The sequence below is a fragment of the Macaca mulatta genome, chromosome 14 (genome assembly GCF_049350105.2).
Source record: "Macaca mulatta isolate MMU2019108-1 chromosome 14, T2T-MMU8v2.0, whole genome shotgun sequence".
NCBI lineage: Eukaryota > Metazoa > Chordata > Mammalia > Primates > Cercopithecidae > Macaca > Macaca mulatta.
Genome location: NC_133419.1, coordinates 17,480,363 through 17,493,910, shown reverse-complemented (window position 1 = coordinate 17,493,910; position 13,548 = coordinate 17,480,363). Strand labels below are relative to the sequence as shown.

Genomic DNA, 13,548 nt, shown 5'->3' with positions numbered 1-13,548 from the left:
TGTCTGATGTCAAGCCTGTGGGGAATTTGAACCTTGCACTCTTTCCAGATAAGACATTAGCCTCTGCGTGGGCTTGTCGGCCCAACCTTTTGATTAACTGGACCTATTTTCTTGCAGATCTAATACAAGGATTTGGAGAACCCCAGTAAAATGCTGGAGGGACTTAGACTCTGATCTCTATTGGGATGTGTCAAATTGGAGGTTTGGTGGGCTTTTCTGCCGTGTTTACTGCGATGGGTGTGTTATTTGAAGTCGGTATGTGGCCTTTAAGGATGTGTTTGGTGTGCAGAAGTTCTGTGTAACAGAGAGGCTCCCAAACGTTACATTTTGGATTAGGCTTTGGGTCAACTTCAGGGTAGCAAGAGGATGGATAGTCGAGAACATGTTGTCTCCGACTTCCTGGCCCCTGTCTTCTAAGTTCTGGGTAGCGATGGGTCTTTGGAGGGGCAGCCCTTTTTGTCATGTGAATCTTTGCCCAGCCCTGAGGGGGTGAGGGCTGGCCAAGGGAGCTGGGCCATGGTGGGAGAGAAGGCTGAGGCTCCTTGAGAAGCATTTGGAGTTTGAGTCAGTTGTGTCTTTTTAAAAAATTACCCATTTTGGACTTGTCTGTGGAAGCAATTAGAGAGATCACAGGACCGTTTCTGATTCCCAATTCTGTCCAGTGTCTATTCAGAAAAATAGAAAACAGTCAACTGGAACAGGGGATTAATTGAGCACACACAGAGTCCTGTTGTCTCAGCAGCGTGCCCTCAGACAATTTGCCTTTTAGTGAAGTTTAAGTCCATGAAAGGAAATAAAAAGTGTTTTATTAGATGGCAAAGAAAGATGGACTGGACTTATGAGACTTTGAGAATTTTAGCTTTTTCTTTGTTAATGAAACTTTGGAAGAGAGCGACTCCTTCTATAATGCAATTTATTTGTACAATGTGGTAATTATTGTTAATAGCTAATAATGATCTTCAACTGGGTAAAATACTATTGTGTGTGTGAGAGGGAGAGAGAGAGAGAGAGGGGTAGGAGGAGAGGGAGAATATCTTTTGTTCAAAGCTAAACGTTGCTACTTCTGAAGATGAGTGCACCTTATGAGTGTAACCAGCTATAATGTTTATCAAACATATACTTTTTTTTTTTTTTGAGATGGAGTTTTTGCTCTGTCACCCAGGCTGGAGTGCAGTGGCACGATCTCGGCTCACTGCAACCTCCTCCTCATGGGTTCAAGCGATTTCTTCTGCCTCAGCCTCCTGAGTAGCTGGGATTACAGGTGCCCGCCACCACATCCAGCTAATTTTTGTATTTTTAGTAGAGATGGGGTTTTGCCATGTTGGCCAGGCTGGTCTTGAACTCCTGACCTCAGGTGATCCACCCACATCGGCCTCTGAAAGTGCTGGGATTACAGGCATGAGCCACCGAGCCCAGCCTCAAGCATCTACTTTGTACAAGAGCTTGTGGAAGTTCTTTCCTGCCACAGCTGTGGTTGGCCACATTGCTCCCCCATGAATATGTGGAAACTGACGCTTTGGGAGAATTGGTGGCTCACCTGTGGCATTCAGATAGTGGGTTACGGGGCAGAGACTCAAACCCAACCCTGACTCCCACGGCATTATTCTTTTTCTGTAAATTGCTGACTTACTCAGTTGATCACAGTTCATTGCAGTTTACAGGATGTGTCTGCACCCATTGTGCCTTTTATGTGTCGATTTTCTTTCCTGAAAGCGCACAAAGCAAAGCACGGGCTCCGCAGTGTGACCGGCCGTGTGCTGTGTGGACAGATGATGCCGGTCAGCAGGCGGGAAAATGATCTGCTAGGCACTGAGGGGCAGAGGATTGGTCTTCCTGACCTTGGTATGAAAACCGTGTCGAGTTCTTAGTGAGGAAAATCACTCTTAGCCCAAATTCCTGCGAAGGCCGATGGGATTGTTTTTAAGATTTGTTGGATTGCTGGATTTGTGGAAGGGAGAACTGGAAGAAGCTATCAGAAGTTTACAGGGCATCAGAGGGAGACACTCCCTTTGGTCACTTTCTCCACCAAAACTATCCTGGTTTTAGCCCAACAGTTTCCTGTGCCGGTCCCCGCACCTCCCCCCCCAACCTTGTTTGTTTAAAGACCATTAAAGAATGTCTTCAATTTATTCTGGATTGAGCTTTCCTCAAACCAAACCACCCCTGAGTTCACCCCCTAGGGCTGTTCAGGCCCTTCCTGGGGGCTTGTGGTTGTGGCTGCCTCAGATCAGAGCAGACCCTGGGCTGTATCATCCTTCCACATTGTCTCTCTAAAGTACCTGAAGCCAGTTGTTCTCAAACTTGGGAGAGTGTTTGAGTCACCTCGACAGTGATTGTGATAAAGAACAGAGGCCCAGGCTGGTTTGAGGCCAGGCTGATTGAAGTTGAATAGTGCTGGGCCTTTGTGTTTTTACCAAGTTCCCCTGGATGGTTCTGCTACCTCCTAGCCTGTGAGAACTATGCCTTTGTGATTTCTTGCCATTGAAATTTTTTCTCACCTTGTTCTTGGCTTGATTGCTCTTCTGTGTTCCTTCCTGCTGTCCAAATCAAATTTAGTTTTCACGCCCAGACCCTGTCCCTGCTCTCATCCTTCAGCCCACCCTCCTGCTCCCCATCCAGCCCCACTGCCAGTCAGTTCAAGTGCTAGGCATGGATATCGAGTCTCAGGCCAGTCCATAGACGTTCCAGCACCTGGTGGTAAGAGATGAGTGCTGAGCGGACTCACCGAGGAAGGCTCTGGCTGTGGTGGGGAGGGGAGTTTAGGGAGGTCATCTTCACAGAAGGATGAGCAGAAATTAAGTGGGCAAAGGAGGGAGTGAGGAAGCTCTCACTTTCTAGTGACCAGCATGAGCCAAGGTAGCGGACGACAGCATGGCTTATTCAGGGAATTTGAGGTATGTTGATACATGGAAAAATGTACCTGAAATGTGAGTCCTGCTTTTGTGACTCACCCTTTCCTTTACAGAAGCATTGATTTACATCTGTTGTTTTTTTTAAAAAGTGTGTATGTTGAAGAGTTCAGAACGAGATCAAGTGGAGACATAAAATGGTAAGATGTGAACAGTTGTTCTTGCCAAATTAAATGGTTCCACCCAAAGAATTTTTTTTTTTTTTTTTTTTTTTTTTTTTTTTTTTTGAGATGGAGTCTCTGTTGCCTGGGCTGGAGTGCAGTGGCGTGATCTCAGCTCACTGCAACCTCCGCCTCCCAGGTTCAAACAATTCTCCTGCCTCAGCCTCTGGAGTAGCTGGGACTATAGGCGTACACTACCATGCCCGGCTAAGTTTTTGGATTTTAGTAGAGACGGGGTTTCACCATGTTGCCCCAGGCTACTCTCAAACTCCTAAGCTCAGGCAATCCCCTGCCTTGGCCCCGCAGAGTGCTAGGATTACAGGCGTGAGCCCCTGCACCCAGCCTGAAATGTTTTTTTGTTCGTTTATTTCTTTGTTGCTTTTGCCGGCCTTTAAGCAACCCAAGACTAGGGGGCTTTTTCGCTCCATCCCTAGAGAGTTCAAAGGGCCTGGCTTAGGGGACACAGTCAGTGAACCGGGATGAACGAATGAGTTTCAGACCCAGGTGTTCTGGATAAGTCACTTTACCTTTCTGGGCCTCTTTCCTCAACTCTAAACAGAGGATGTCGATATAGGTAATCCCTAGGATCTCGTCCCCTTTATGACTGATCACACAGTTTCACTGCTTGCCCTGGAGGCCCCGGTGTCCACGCAAGCCTATTCAGCCTGACCTGTGAGAGGCCAGGCCAGCTCTGTTCCAGGCCCTGAAACTCCCATTAAAACTCCCCTCACCAGCCAGTTCCCAGCGGGTGCTGAATGAGCATGTAATGGGGAAGGCCACGAGCTAGGCTCCAGTGGGTAGGAAGTGTGTGACTCCTCTTACCTCAACAGTTTCTGCTGTAACTAGCGGGATAAGGTAAATCCATGGAAATGTGAGGCTTATGCCGTGGGCCTCACAGAGTGGGCCAGGCTGCACGTGTCCTGGACACCAAGGGCCTGCTTTCGGAAGGCAACTGTGGTCCCACCGCCTTGACCACCAGGCACCATCATCTGTTGCCAGTGGACCCGCGTTTCAAATCATTTTATCTCCTAAATAACCTGTATTCATTTGTTCCTTCCCGTGTCTTATCCACCAAAAATCTCCAATGGGAAATTCAGACAAGCATTGAGATCCTGTGTTCTTAAATTGGGTTGATTGAAATCTAGAAACAATGATAGTAATAATAGAGTTATCTTCTCTTGAACATCTGCCTCATGCCTGATATTATTTCACTTAATTCTCTTAAGGGCTTGAGGAGAGTCCTGCCATAATCCTTCCTTTCAGAGGGGAAGATTGAAATTTAACTCAGATCTTAAGCTAGCAATCGTCAGAACCAGGATATAGAATCAGGACCAGACCACACGGTCCGTGCTCTGAGCTGCTGCGGGTCCATCCCTGTGGCTCTGTCCAGGGTAAATGGATGATTTAGGGGAAGGGTCAGCAAACTACAGCCCATGAGCCAAAGGCAGCCACTGCTTGTTTTTGGGTGCCCAAGAGCCAAGAATAGTTTCTGCATTTTTAAATGGGTGCGGAAAAAAAATCAACAAAGAATAATGTTTCATGACACATGAAAATTACATGAAATACACATTTAATGCTTGTAAGTAAAGTTCTGTTGCAACTCAGCGAAGGTCGTTAGTTTACGTATCATCGATGGCTGGTTTCACAGTACAAGGGCACAGTGTAAAGCCTGCCAGGCCTAAAATGTTTACTATCTGACCTCTTACAGAAGACGTTTGCCGACCCCTGATTTAGGGCATTCACGAGACTTGATGAGATGCTGAAAATCACCTGTCTCCTCCTGTCACTCTCTTCTGATTGTGGTTAGGCTCTGGTACACCAGCTCTCCAGTGATCTATCTGATGCTCAGAGTTCTTTTTCCATTGCATGGATGTCAAATAAAAGTGTCTGCTTTGTGGCATTTCTGGCTTGAGAGTACCTGCCCAATGTGATTTGCTAAGGTGCCATTTTATCAAAAGTCTTAGGATGACTAGATGGGTTTGCCTTGAATTTGTTTTGCCTTTGCTGATGGTTGTATTTAGGTTATCGTTGAAAGGGGATTGCAGAACAGCGGCAGTTTCCTGTGCTGTCTGGATTGAAGTCAAATGATGCCCTAACTTCTAATTGAAAGGGACTGTTATAGGCAGGAGACTGTCTAAGAGCTGACCTGTCACCACCACCTGAGATGTCTGAGCCCAGCCTTGGACTTTCCTGGCACATGGGGAAGAGGGGACCTGGGTCCTGGGCTCCCAGCTAAACTAGGCAGACCCCACTGACAGGTGTGTGTTGTGGGGGTAACAGATGCTTTGCAGAGGGCATTGAGCTCCTTGGGTGGAGGTGCGGTGGCTGCCTTGGGGGTTCAGTGCAGCTCTGGCCGTGATGGGCAGCAGGAGACAAGAATGTAGCTAGTCAGAGAACTTCAGCCCAAGTCCCTGCTTTCATGCAGCAGAATCCAAGACACTGACTTGCCCCTCTCTGCCATTCGGGCTTCTGTGTTCACACAGATACCTTCTGGCCCTGCTTTGTCCTAGTGAGGTGGTTCACCTCTCCCGTGTTTCAGCACTTGAACCCTCCTTCCCGAGGCCGTGCTAGTGGGAGTGATTATAATAATAGTTACTATTTATTGTGTGCCCCTGGTATGCTAAATGCCTCATGTAGATTATATAATTTAATACTTGCCACAACAGTCTTATGAGGTAAATACTGTGTGTGTGTGTATATATATATATATATAATTTTTTTTAAAGACTATTTTTAGAGCACTTTTAGGTTCACAGCAAAATGCAGAGCAAGTTTCACAGAGCTATCCCAAGCACCCCCTGCCATTTTCTCTTAGTTATGAAAATGATCAAATGGGCTGGGTGCAGTCCCAGCACTTTGGGAGGCCGAGGCAGGTGGATCACCTGAGGTCAGGAGTTTGAGACCAGCCTAGCCAACATGGTGAAACCCTGTCTCTACTAAATACAAAAAATTAACTGGGTGGGGTGGCGCATGCCTATAATCCCAGCTATTTGGGAGGCTGAGGCAGGAGAATTGTTTGAACCCGGGAGGTGGAGATTGCAGTGAGCCGAGATTGCACCATTGCACTACAGCCTAGGCAGCAAGAGCGAAACTCTGTTCTCAAAAAGAAAAAACAAAGAAAAGATCAAATCGACTTCCAAGTGCCCATGTCTCAGGTTGAGTACTGATCAGCGTTTTACCCACCTTTGCTTCAGCTCCCTCCTGGCATTGCTCGTTGCTGGGAGTGGGTGAGTGCCTTTCTCAGGTTCCTGTAGCTGGTAGGATCCCGCTGTCCTCAAAGTTCTTGCACTCAGTGGCTGACAGTGCCAGGTGACTCCCCTTTTGGGGTCCATGACATTTGCTACTGTTTCTAAAGCCCCTACTGTGTGCTGCTAATCTCCTCACCAAGCTTGCAGAGTGGATAGTAACTGACAGGTGAAAAGATGCAAGAAGTTAGGTCACTGGCCCGGGGACATCCTGCTGATAGGTGGTGGTGCCAGGCTTCAAACCCAGGCCTGACTCTTAAGTCCTGTGGCTCCTCTGCCCCACCCTGTCTCTGTCTTCCTCATGTCTGTAGTGTGGTGGGAGTCAGTGGGGCGGTCGTTTGACTGTGGGAACTTCTGTTTGCAAAGCCTTGGAAGGACCCAGGTGACTGCAGATAGTTCCGTGAGAAGCATCTGGGTCTGTTGACCTCACTGCTGATGTTCCTCATGGGCCTGTGATAGGACTCACCCTTGGCTTTTCTGGCCAGAGTGTAGACAGAGACCCGCTTAGCATTTTGTGGTCAGTCAGAGGCAGTTTGTGAATCTGGAACTTGGAAGCCGGTGTCCTCCTCTGGGAGGGATGTGGAACCTGGGGAGTCAGGAAGGCATATGTTGTATATACAGTCAGCTGGGCAGTGGGGAAGGGAGGATTCCGTGGGGAGCTAGCCCTGAACACAGCAAGCATTTGGTAAATGGTGCCTGTTAGCTGTTTTTACCCATGTTCTAAGGTGGACGAGCAGTGCAGGAGAGAACTGGTAGGATTAGTGGAGTGGTTTCGTTATTCAGATTTAAGTGCATGCAACCAGAAGTCTTCAACTGAAGAACTGAAACTCTCTGCCCTGGTTTTTGCTCTTTTTTGGGGATCGTGGTGGTGGCAGTGTGAGGGGCCGGCTCAGGGGCGAGGAGGAAAGGTAGTGGCAAGCAGAATGGTACGTTTTATATTCACACTGTGCACATTATTCACACCTCACATGGGCCAGAAATCCTCTCCTAGGAGAGACACTTAGAAAGTAAACAGTTTGTTAATCATTTCAACCCGTGGACTTTGGTTGCAAGGTGCACTTTGATCAAGGGTTACAAACACCACCGTCTTCAGGGACATTTGGGGACATAAATAAGTGGAATGGAGGAAAAGGTGGAAAAGCATACTGCCTCTCAGTCTTTTGCATGCTCATGTTTGATACAGAAAACCAACAGCGTGGGGGCCATGTTGCTTGGCAACTGCCATTTGTCCTCAGCGTTGGGGTGACATTACTAGGGAATGGCTGTGAACTCCAAGCACTTCCCCCATGGGAAGCGAGGCTGACACTCAGATCCAATTCATGTCTTTAATGTGGCCAGAGGAGAAAGCCAGATCTGTTTCTGAGAAGCCAAAAAACAAGATTTAAAAAATGCTATCTCCCTAATTTTCCTTTTTTTTTTGAGATGGAGTTTTGCTCTTGTTGCCCAGGCTGGAGTGCAATGGCACAATCTTGGCTCACTGTAACCTCTGCCTCCCAGGTTCAAGCAATTCTTCTGCCTCAGCCTTCCGCGTAGCTGGGATTATAGGTGTGCACCACCATGCACAGCTAATTTTTGTATATATATATATTTTTTCCAGTAGAGATGGGGTTTCACCATGTTACAGACCAGGCTGGTCTTGAACTCCCTTGAACTCAGATGATCCACCTGCCTCAGCCTCAAAAGTGCTGGGATTACAAGTGTGAGCCACTGCACCTGACTTCTATCTCCCTAATTTTTAAATACTTAAGATTTTAATAACATCACAGGTCAAGCAATGCATGGCAGTGGGCTAGATTCAGACAGGGGAGTCTTAATTTAGGACCCCCAGATTTATCATACATGGTGGAGGAAGGGTTCAGATAGGGACTTGGGGATTGCCAGCTCTGACCCTCTCTTCAGATGAAGAGATTAGCCCTGTGGAGGAGTGCAGGATTTTAGTCTCGATACTGGGTGCTCTGGGTTGAGTTGTTAGACCATTCTGGGACTTCCTTTCTTCCTCCATAAAGTCAAAGGATAGGTAGATCACACATTTTTAAAGTGTGCTCCTTGAGGTGTGTCAGGGGTTCCAAAAGCATTTGCTTTCAGTTTAATTAAAAGCAACCTGCACTCTCGTATTTGAGTATATTTGAAATCGTAATGAGAGCAATTGCTGAGGATGGAGTGGAGTGTGGTGGCTCATGCCTGCCCAGCACTTTGGAAGCCTAAGGTGGGAGGATCAGTTGAGGCCAGGAGTTTGAGACCAGCCTGGGAAGTATAGGGAGACCCCATTTCTACAAAAAACAAAAAAAATTAGCTGGGTATAGTGGGACACATGTGTAGTTTGAGCTACTCGGAAGGCCAAGGCTGGGGGATTGCTTGAGCCCAGGAGTTTAAGGCTGTGGTGAGCTGTGATTGTGCCATTGTACTCTGGCCTGGGCCACAGGGTGAGACCATGTCTCAAAAAAGCAAACAAACAACAACAACAGCAACAAAAACAATTTAAAAAACAAAACAAACCAAAAAAACCAACACATTTGCCCAAATAGCGAATCACATCAAATTTTAGAATTCACTGGAAACCATCTGCTTCTTCATTTGATTATACATCAGTTATGTTCAAAGTAAAAAGCAAGGTGATTTGAACTTTGAAAAAGCTGCTTTTATCCAGGTGTATACCCGGTATATACATACACAGATACGTATGAAATGTGGAACTCTATACCCGTATGTATGGAGTTCCTCCTAAGAGTCTTTTTGAGAAAATAGTTCTATTGCTAAAAATACCCAATGGAAACTTCTGGCCTGGGAGTTCTAAGTTCACCCTCAGCTGTGCGTCTCAAAGTCCATACAGCCTCACCAAAATAGCCCTTCTGGCTACTTTTTTCTGTGTGCTCTTGGAAGAGGCCATCGTGCCTCCAGCTCCCCAAGGGGAAAGATGAGCCAGGGGGATCTTTGCACGGTGGTTGGTTCTCGTTCCTTCCACTGAAGCCTTCCATGGCATTTTTGGGACCTGGAATTGTAAATTATTCTGACCCTTCCCCGCAGTCCCTGATGACAGCATGAAGTTCAGAGTTTATTTGCAGATGAGGCAGGGAAGCCGGCCTGTTCTCATCTTGCTGTGCCTGATGCCTTGTGCTTGAGGCACTGTTCGCCGGGCTGCCTGCTGGCCTGCCTGTCCCTGCCTTTTGGACGGGAGATACTCAGGCCACCCCACAATGCCACACCTGGCTTCTGGGGAGCTTTGTACGATGGGTGTTCGTTGTCTGGCTTCTGGGTCGAGTGGGAGGGCCCACCCAGCCTGCCATTTTAATGATTTACCTTTAAGGAACCAGTTTTATAGGGAGTTGTTGGATAATGCTCACATGGCAGATAAATGGGAGAGCAGGAAGAATGATGGCCTTTCAGAGTTGAAATCTGTGCTGCTCCAAATCCCATAAACTGCTATTTGATTTTAAACATTGCTTGAAGCGGTTCACATTTTGGTTAATTACGTCAGTGGGTAAAAATAACTATTGTCATATGGTGTGTGGGTTTGGTTTTAGAAGGATAAAGAGTCTATTGTTACCCATTGTGCTATTCAGTCACTTATTACCCATCCTTAAAAGCCCAACGTGGATAACAGAAAACCTGGAGAGCTTTGTCACTTGCTGAAATCCAGGCTGCTCCGTGAATTTACCCCCAAACACTGCTCCTTTTGAGAAACTTGTGCAAACTGCTTTAATTCAGTCCATTCAAATGGGTTGATGGGGGCTGTTCCCAAGGCCCAGGACAGGCAGGGGTTTGTGACCTGCAGCCCTGGAATTGCCTTTGGGTTTCATGGTCTCAGTTGAGACCTGCCCAGGGCTGAACCAGCTTAGTGCTCCCTGGGGGTGGATAAGGTCAAGGACTTCAGGGTCAGACTGACCTGGGACTGAATCTTAGACTTACTGGCTGTAAGATGCTCAGTCAGGACCTTAACTTTTCCAGGGCTCGGTGTCTACATCTGTAAAATGGGGATAAACAGTTCTTCCCTGCTAGGATTATTGTAAGGCTTGACTGAGATGATAAATACAACATCTGACATGTGATTGGCCAGTAGCTAAGGGTTTAGTCAATATTATAATAAGTAGAATGGAACAGCATTAGATTCTCACACAGGGTCACTCTTTATGTCATGTTTTCTGCCACTCTACCCCTGCATATTACCCTGGAGTATCCCCAAGCCTCTCCCTCCCCATCCCTCAAGTCCCTCCCTCTCCATCCCGCAAGCTCACCAGGTCTTGGCGCACCCGGCTCTTTCACTGCTTTTCTTGCCTGTGAGCTCTTGGGGAGTCAGGACCACCTTAAGTACCCTCTGCATCTTTGGCACCTAATCTGGGGCCTGGGGCCCTGCAGGGCCACAGTTAGCAGTATGGACAGCGGGATGGACGGAGAGGGGCTGAGAGCCTGGAGAGCTCCTAGGGGCTACAGCAGTCACAGGAAGTCACCAAGTGAATTGAAGGGCGGTAGCTGCGGAGGTTCAGTGAGGCAAGAAGGTGGCTGTTAGGCTGGGAATTAAGGAACCTTCTGTTGTTCGAGTCTCAGGACAACTCAGATGTGGGGTCTGTATTGCAGATGCCCCTGCATCATTTTACAGTAGATGAAACCAATGGCTCCACGAGACCCTCACGTGCCAGAGCTCATGAGTGACAGTGGAAGTTGAACTAACCTCTTAACCACCCTAGTCCACACCTGCCAGGCTGACGGGCTGTCAGTGGTGATGTGATGGGAGCTCTGTGCCCCGGATCTCTTGTGGGCTCCTGAGACCCTGCCCACCCGTCTCTACCCTCCTCTTCCCAGCAGGAGGAGACTGACCTTTATGTTCTACACCAGCGGGTGCCCTTGGCCTCCAGCTTCCGGTGGGCCAGCCCGGCGAGAGGCCCCAGCTGGAGATGAGGGGAAGCAGCCTTGGCCTTCTCCTTGCCCTTTCTTGCTGCTGCTACCCCAGGATTCTTGCCCATCCCTTACTGGTTTTCCTTAACCCCACCCTCACCCTTGAAAACAGACCCTTTAAAACTCTCCCTCGCTCACCCTGGTTGAGTGTGTCATCTGCTCCAGCTAGGATCCTGGCTAATACTGCATGTTTTGGAAAGAGGAATTCGCAGTTCTGTTTATTTTTTTTTACTGTGGATTGAAGGGAGAGGCAACCAGGTATATGGATGAGGGAGTAGGGCCTGGCTGTCACCACTGGTGTTCACAAAAGGCCCCCGTTTAAGTCCCTTAAATTCCAAATGAGGGGTTATAGGTCGAGTCAGGGTGATGCTCTAACAGAAGTAGAACCAAAAATATACGGCAGTAGGTACAACCCTGTTCTGGTACTTCCTAATTTTGTGTGTCTGTGTGTGCCCCGGGAGCTTCAAGAAATGAAAATGGAAATGCCCTGAGTGTTTCTCAGCCCTAGGATGAGGCTGCTTCTGTGATTTAGGGCTGGAGGTTATGAGGACTTGGTTTACAATATGCACAGTACAGAAGCGTTGGGTGCGCTGGGCAAGGAAACATCTTTGTGTGACCCACAGAGAATGAAGAGGAGGGAAGAACCACAGGTTATTCAGGTTTGCAGACTGGGAGACAGGTTTAATGACACAGTCATGTCAGAGGGGAAGAGGAGAATACGTAGGGGGTCTGTTTTGATGTGTATGTACGTGTAGGATTTTCATGAAGAGGAGTTGGGGAAAATTTTAGAAGTTTTAGGTATAAATGCAGCTGGTAAGATCCCTGTGACTTAGTTTCTTTTTTTTTTTTCTTTTCTTTTTGAGATGGAGTCTCACTCTGTCACCCAGGCTGGAGTGCAGTGGCGCAAGCTCAGCTTACTGCAACCTCCGTCTCCCCAGTTCAAGCGATTCTCCTGCCTTAGCCTCCCAGAGTGCTGGGATTACAGGTGTATGCAACCACACCTGGCTAATTTTTGTATTTTTAGTAGAGACGGAGTTTCACCATGTTGGCTAGACTGGTCTGGAACTCCTGACCTCTGGTGATCCCCCTGCTTCTGCCTCCCAAAGTGCTGAGATTACAAGCGTGAGCCACCGTGCCCGGCCTTAGTTTTTGAGTGGGAAGAATCCAATGTTCAGAGTGGACCACTGATGTCATGGCTGCAGGTTTGGCTGAATTGGGATGCTGTAGAAAGCCGCGTTAACAGTTTATTTTTCTCTGAGGCCTGGATGAGGATCCTTGTGACTGGAACCATAGGTGGGACTGGTAGTGCTTTTTCCTGCTGGCAAGGAAAAAAAAAAAGTAAAAAGAAAAAAGAAAGGGTTCGACTTATCAGCACAAACAAAGGAGGATGTGAAACTAGAACCATCTCTAGGGCAGTGTACAAGGCTGGAAGGCTCACCGGCAAGGGGTTTCCCCTCAGGAAAGGGGACAGAGAAGCTTCTACCTTCTGGGTAGCATTGCGTGTTCCTGGGCTCATCTGGGTGACTAACGGGTTCTCTGCCACACCTGGGGTGTATGGGGAAGTCTTTGGCCAGAACTGTGGGCCGTACTGCATTCTTCCTGTGTCTGTCACTGCTGAGTTGTGAGCTTGATCTCTTTTCTTAGTATTTGCTCCTTTTGTCCAGCTACGGGGACCAGCAGAAGCTTTGGGTCATCTGTACTAATGACTTTGCTGTGAAGATGTAAGGGAGAGTGGTGGAGGTCAAGATCTGGGTTCTGGTTCTTGTGCGTCCTCTCTGGCTGTGTGTCCGTGAACAAGCCACTTATTGTCTCTGGGCCTCCGTGCCCTCTGCAACTGGGTTGTTGGTCTATTTAAATACTTGGAGAAAAAAGCTGGGCATGGTGGCTCCTGCCTGTAATCTCAGCACTTTGGGAAGCCAAGGTGAGAGGCTTGCTTGAGCCCAGGAGCTTGTGACCAATCTGGGCAACAAAGTGAGATCCTGTCCCCATACAAAAATAAAAAAATTAGCTGGGTGTGGTGGTGCATGCCTGTAGTCCCAGCTACTTGGGAGGCTTAGGTGGGAGGATCGCTTGAGCATGTGAGATCAAGGATGCAGTGAGCTGTGGTTGTACCACTGCACTCCAGCCCGTGACAGAGTGAGACCTTGTCTCTTAAAAAAAAAATAAATAAATTATAAAAATAAATTATTCAAAAAATACTTTGGAAAACAATGCTGGAGAGAGTATGAGCTTCAGATTACACATTGGTTTCAATCAGGAGGATCTGAGCCTCAGTGGTGTTATCTGTAAAATGGGTATAAAAGTGCCTCACAGGGTTGCTGTGAAGAGGTAAGGATGATGATG

General features: G+C 47.7%; 1 protein-coding gene across 2 annotated transcripts in view; it reads left to right on the top strand.

Moving 5' to 3' along the window:
* The window catches only part of PTPRJ (protein tyrosine phosphatase receptor type J), a 191,775-nt gene that overhangs the window by 116,344 nt on the left and 61,883 nt on the right, over positions 1-13,548 (top strand). The gene's annotated exons all lie outside the window — the stretch shown is intronic.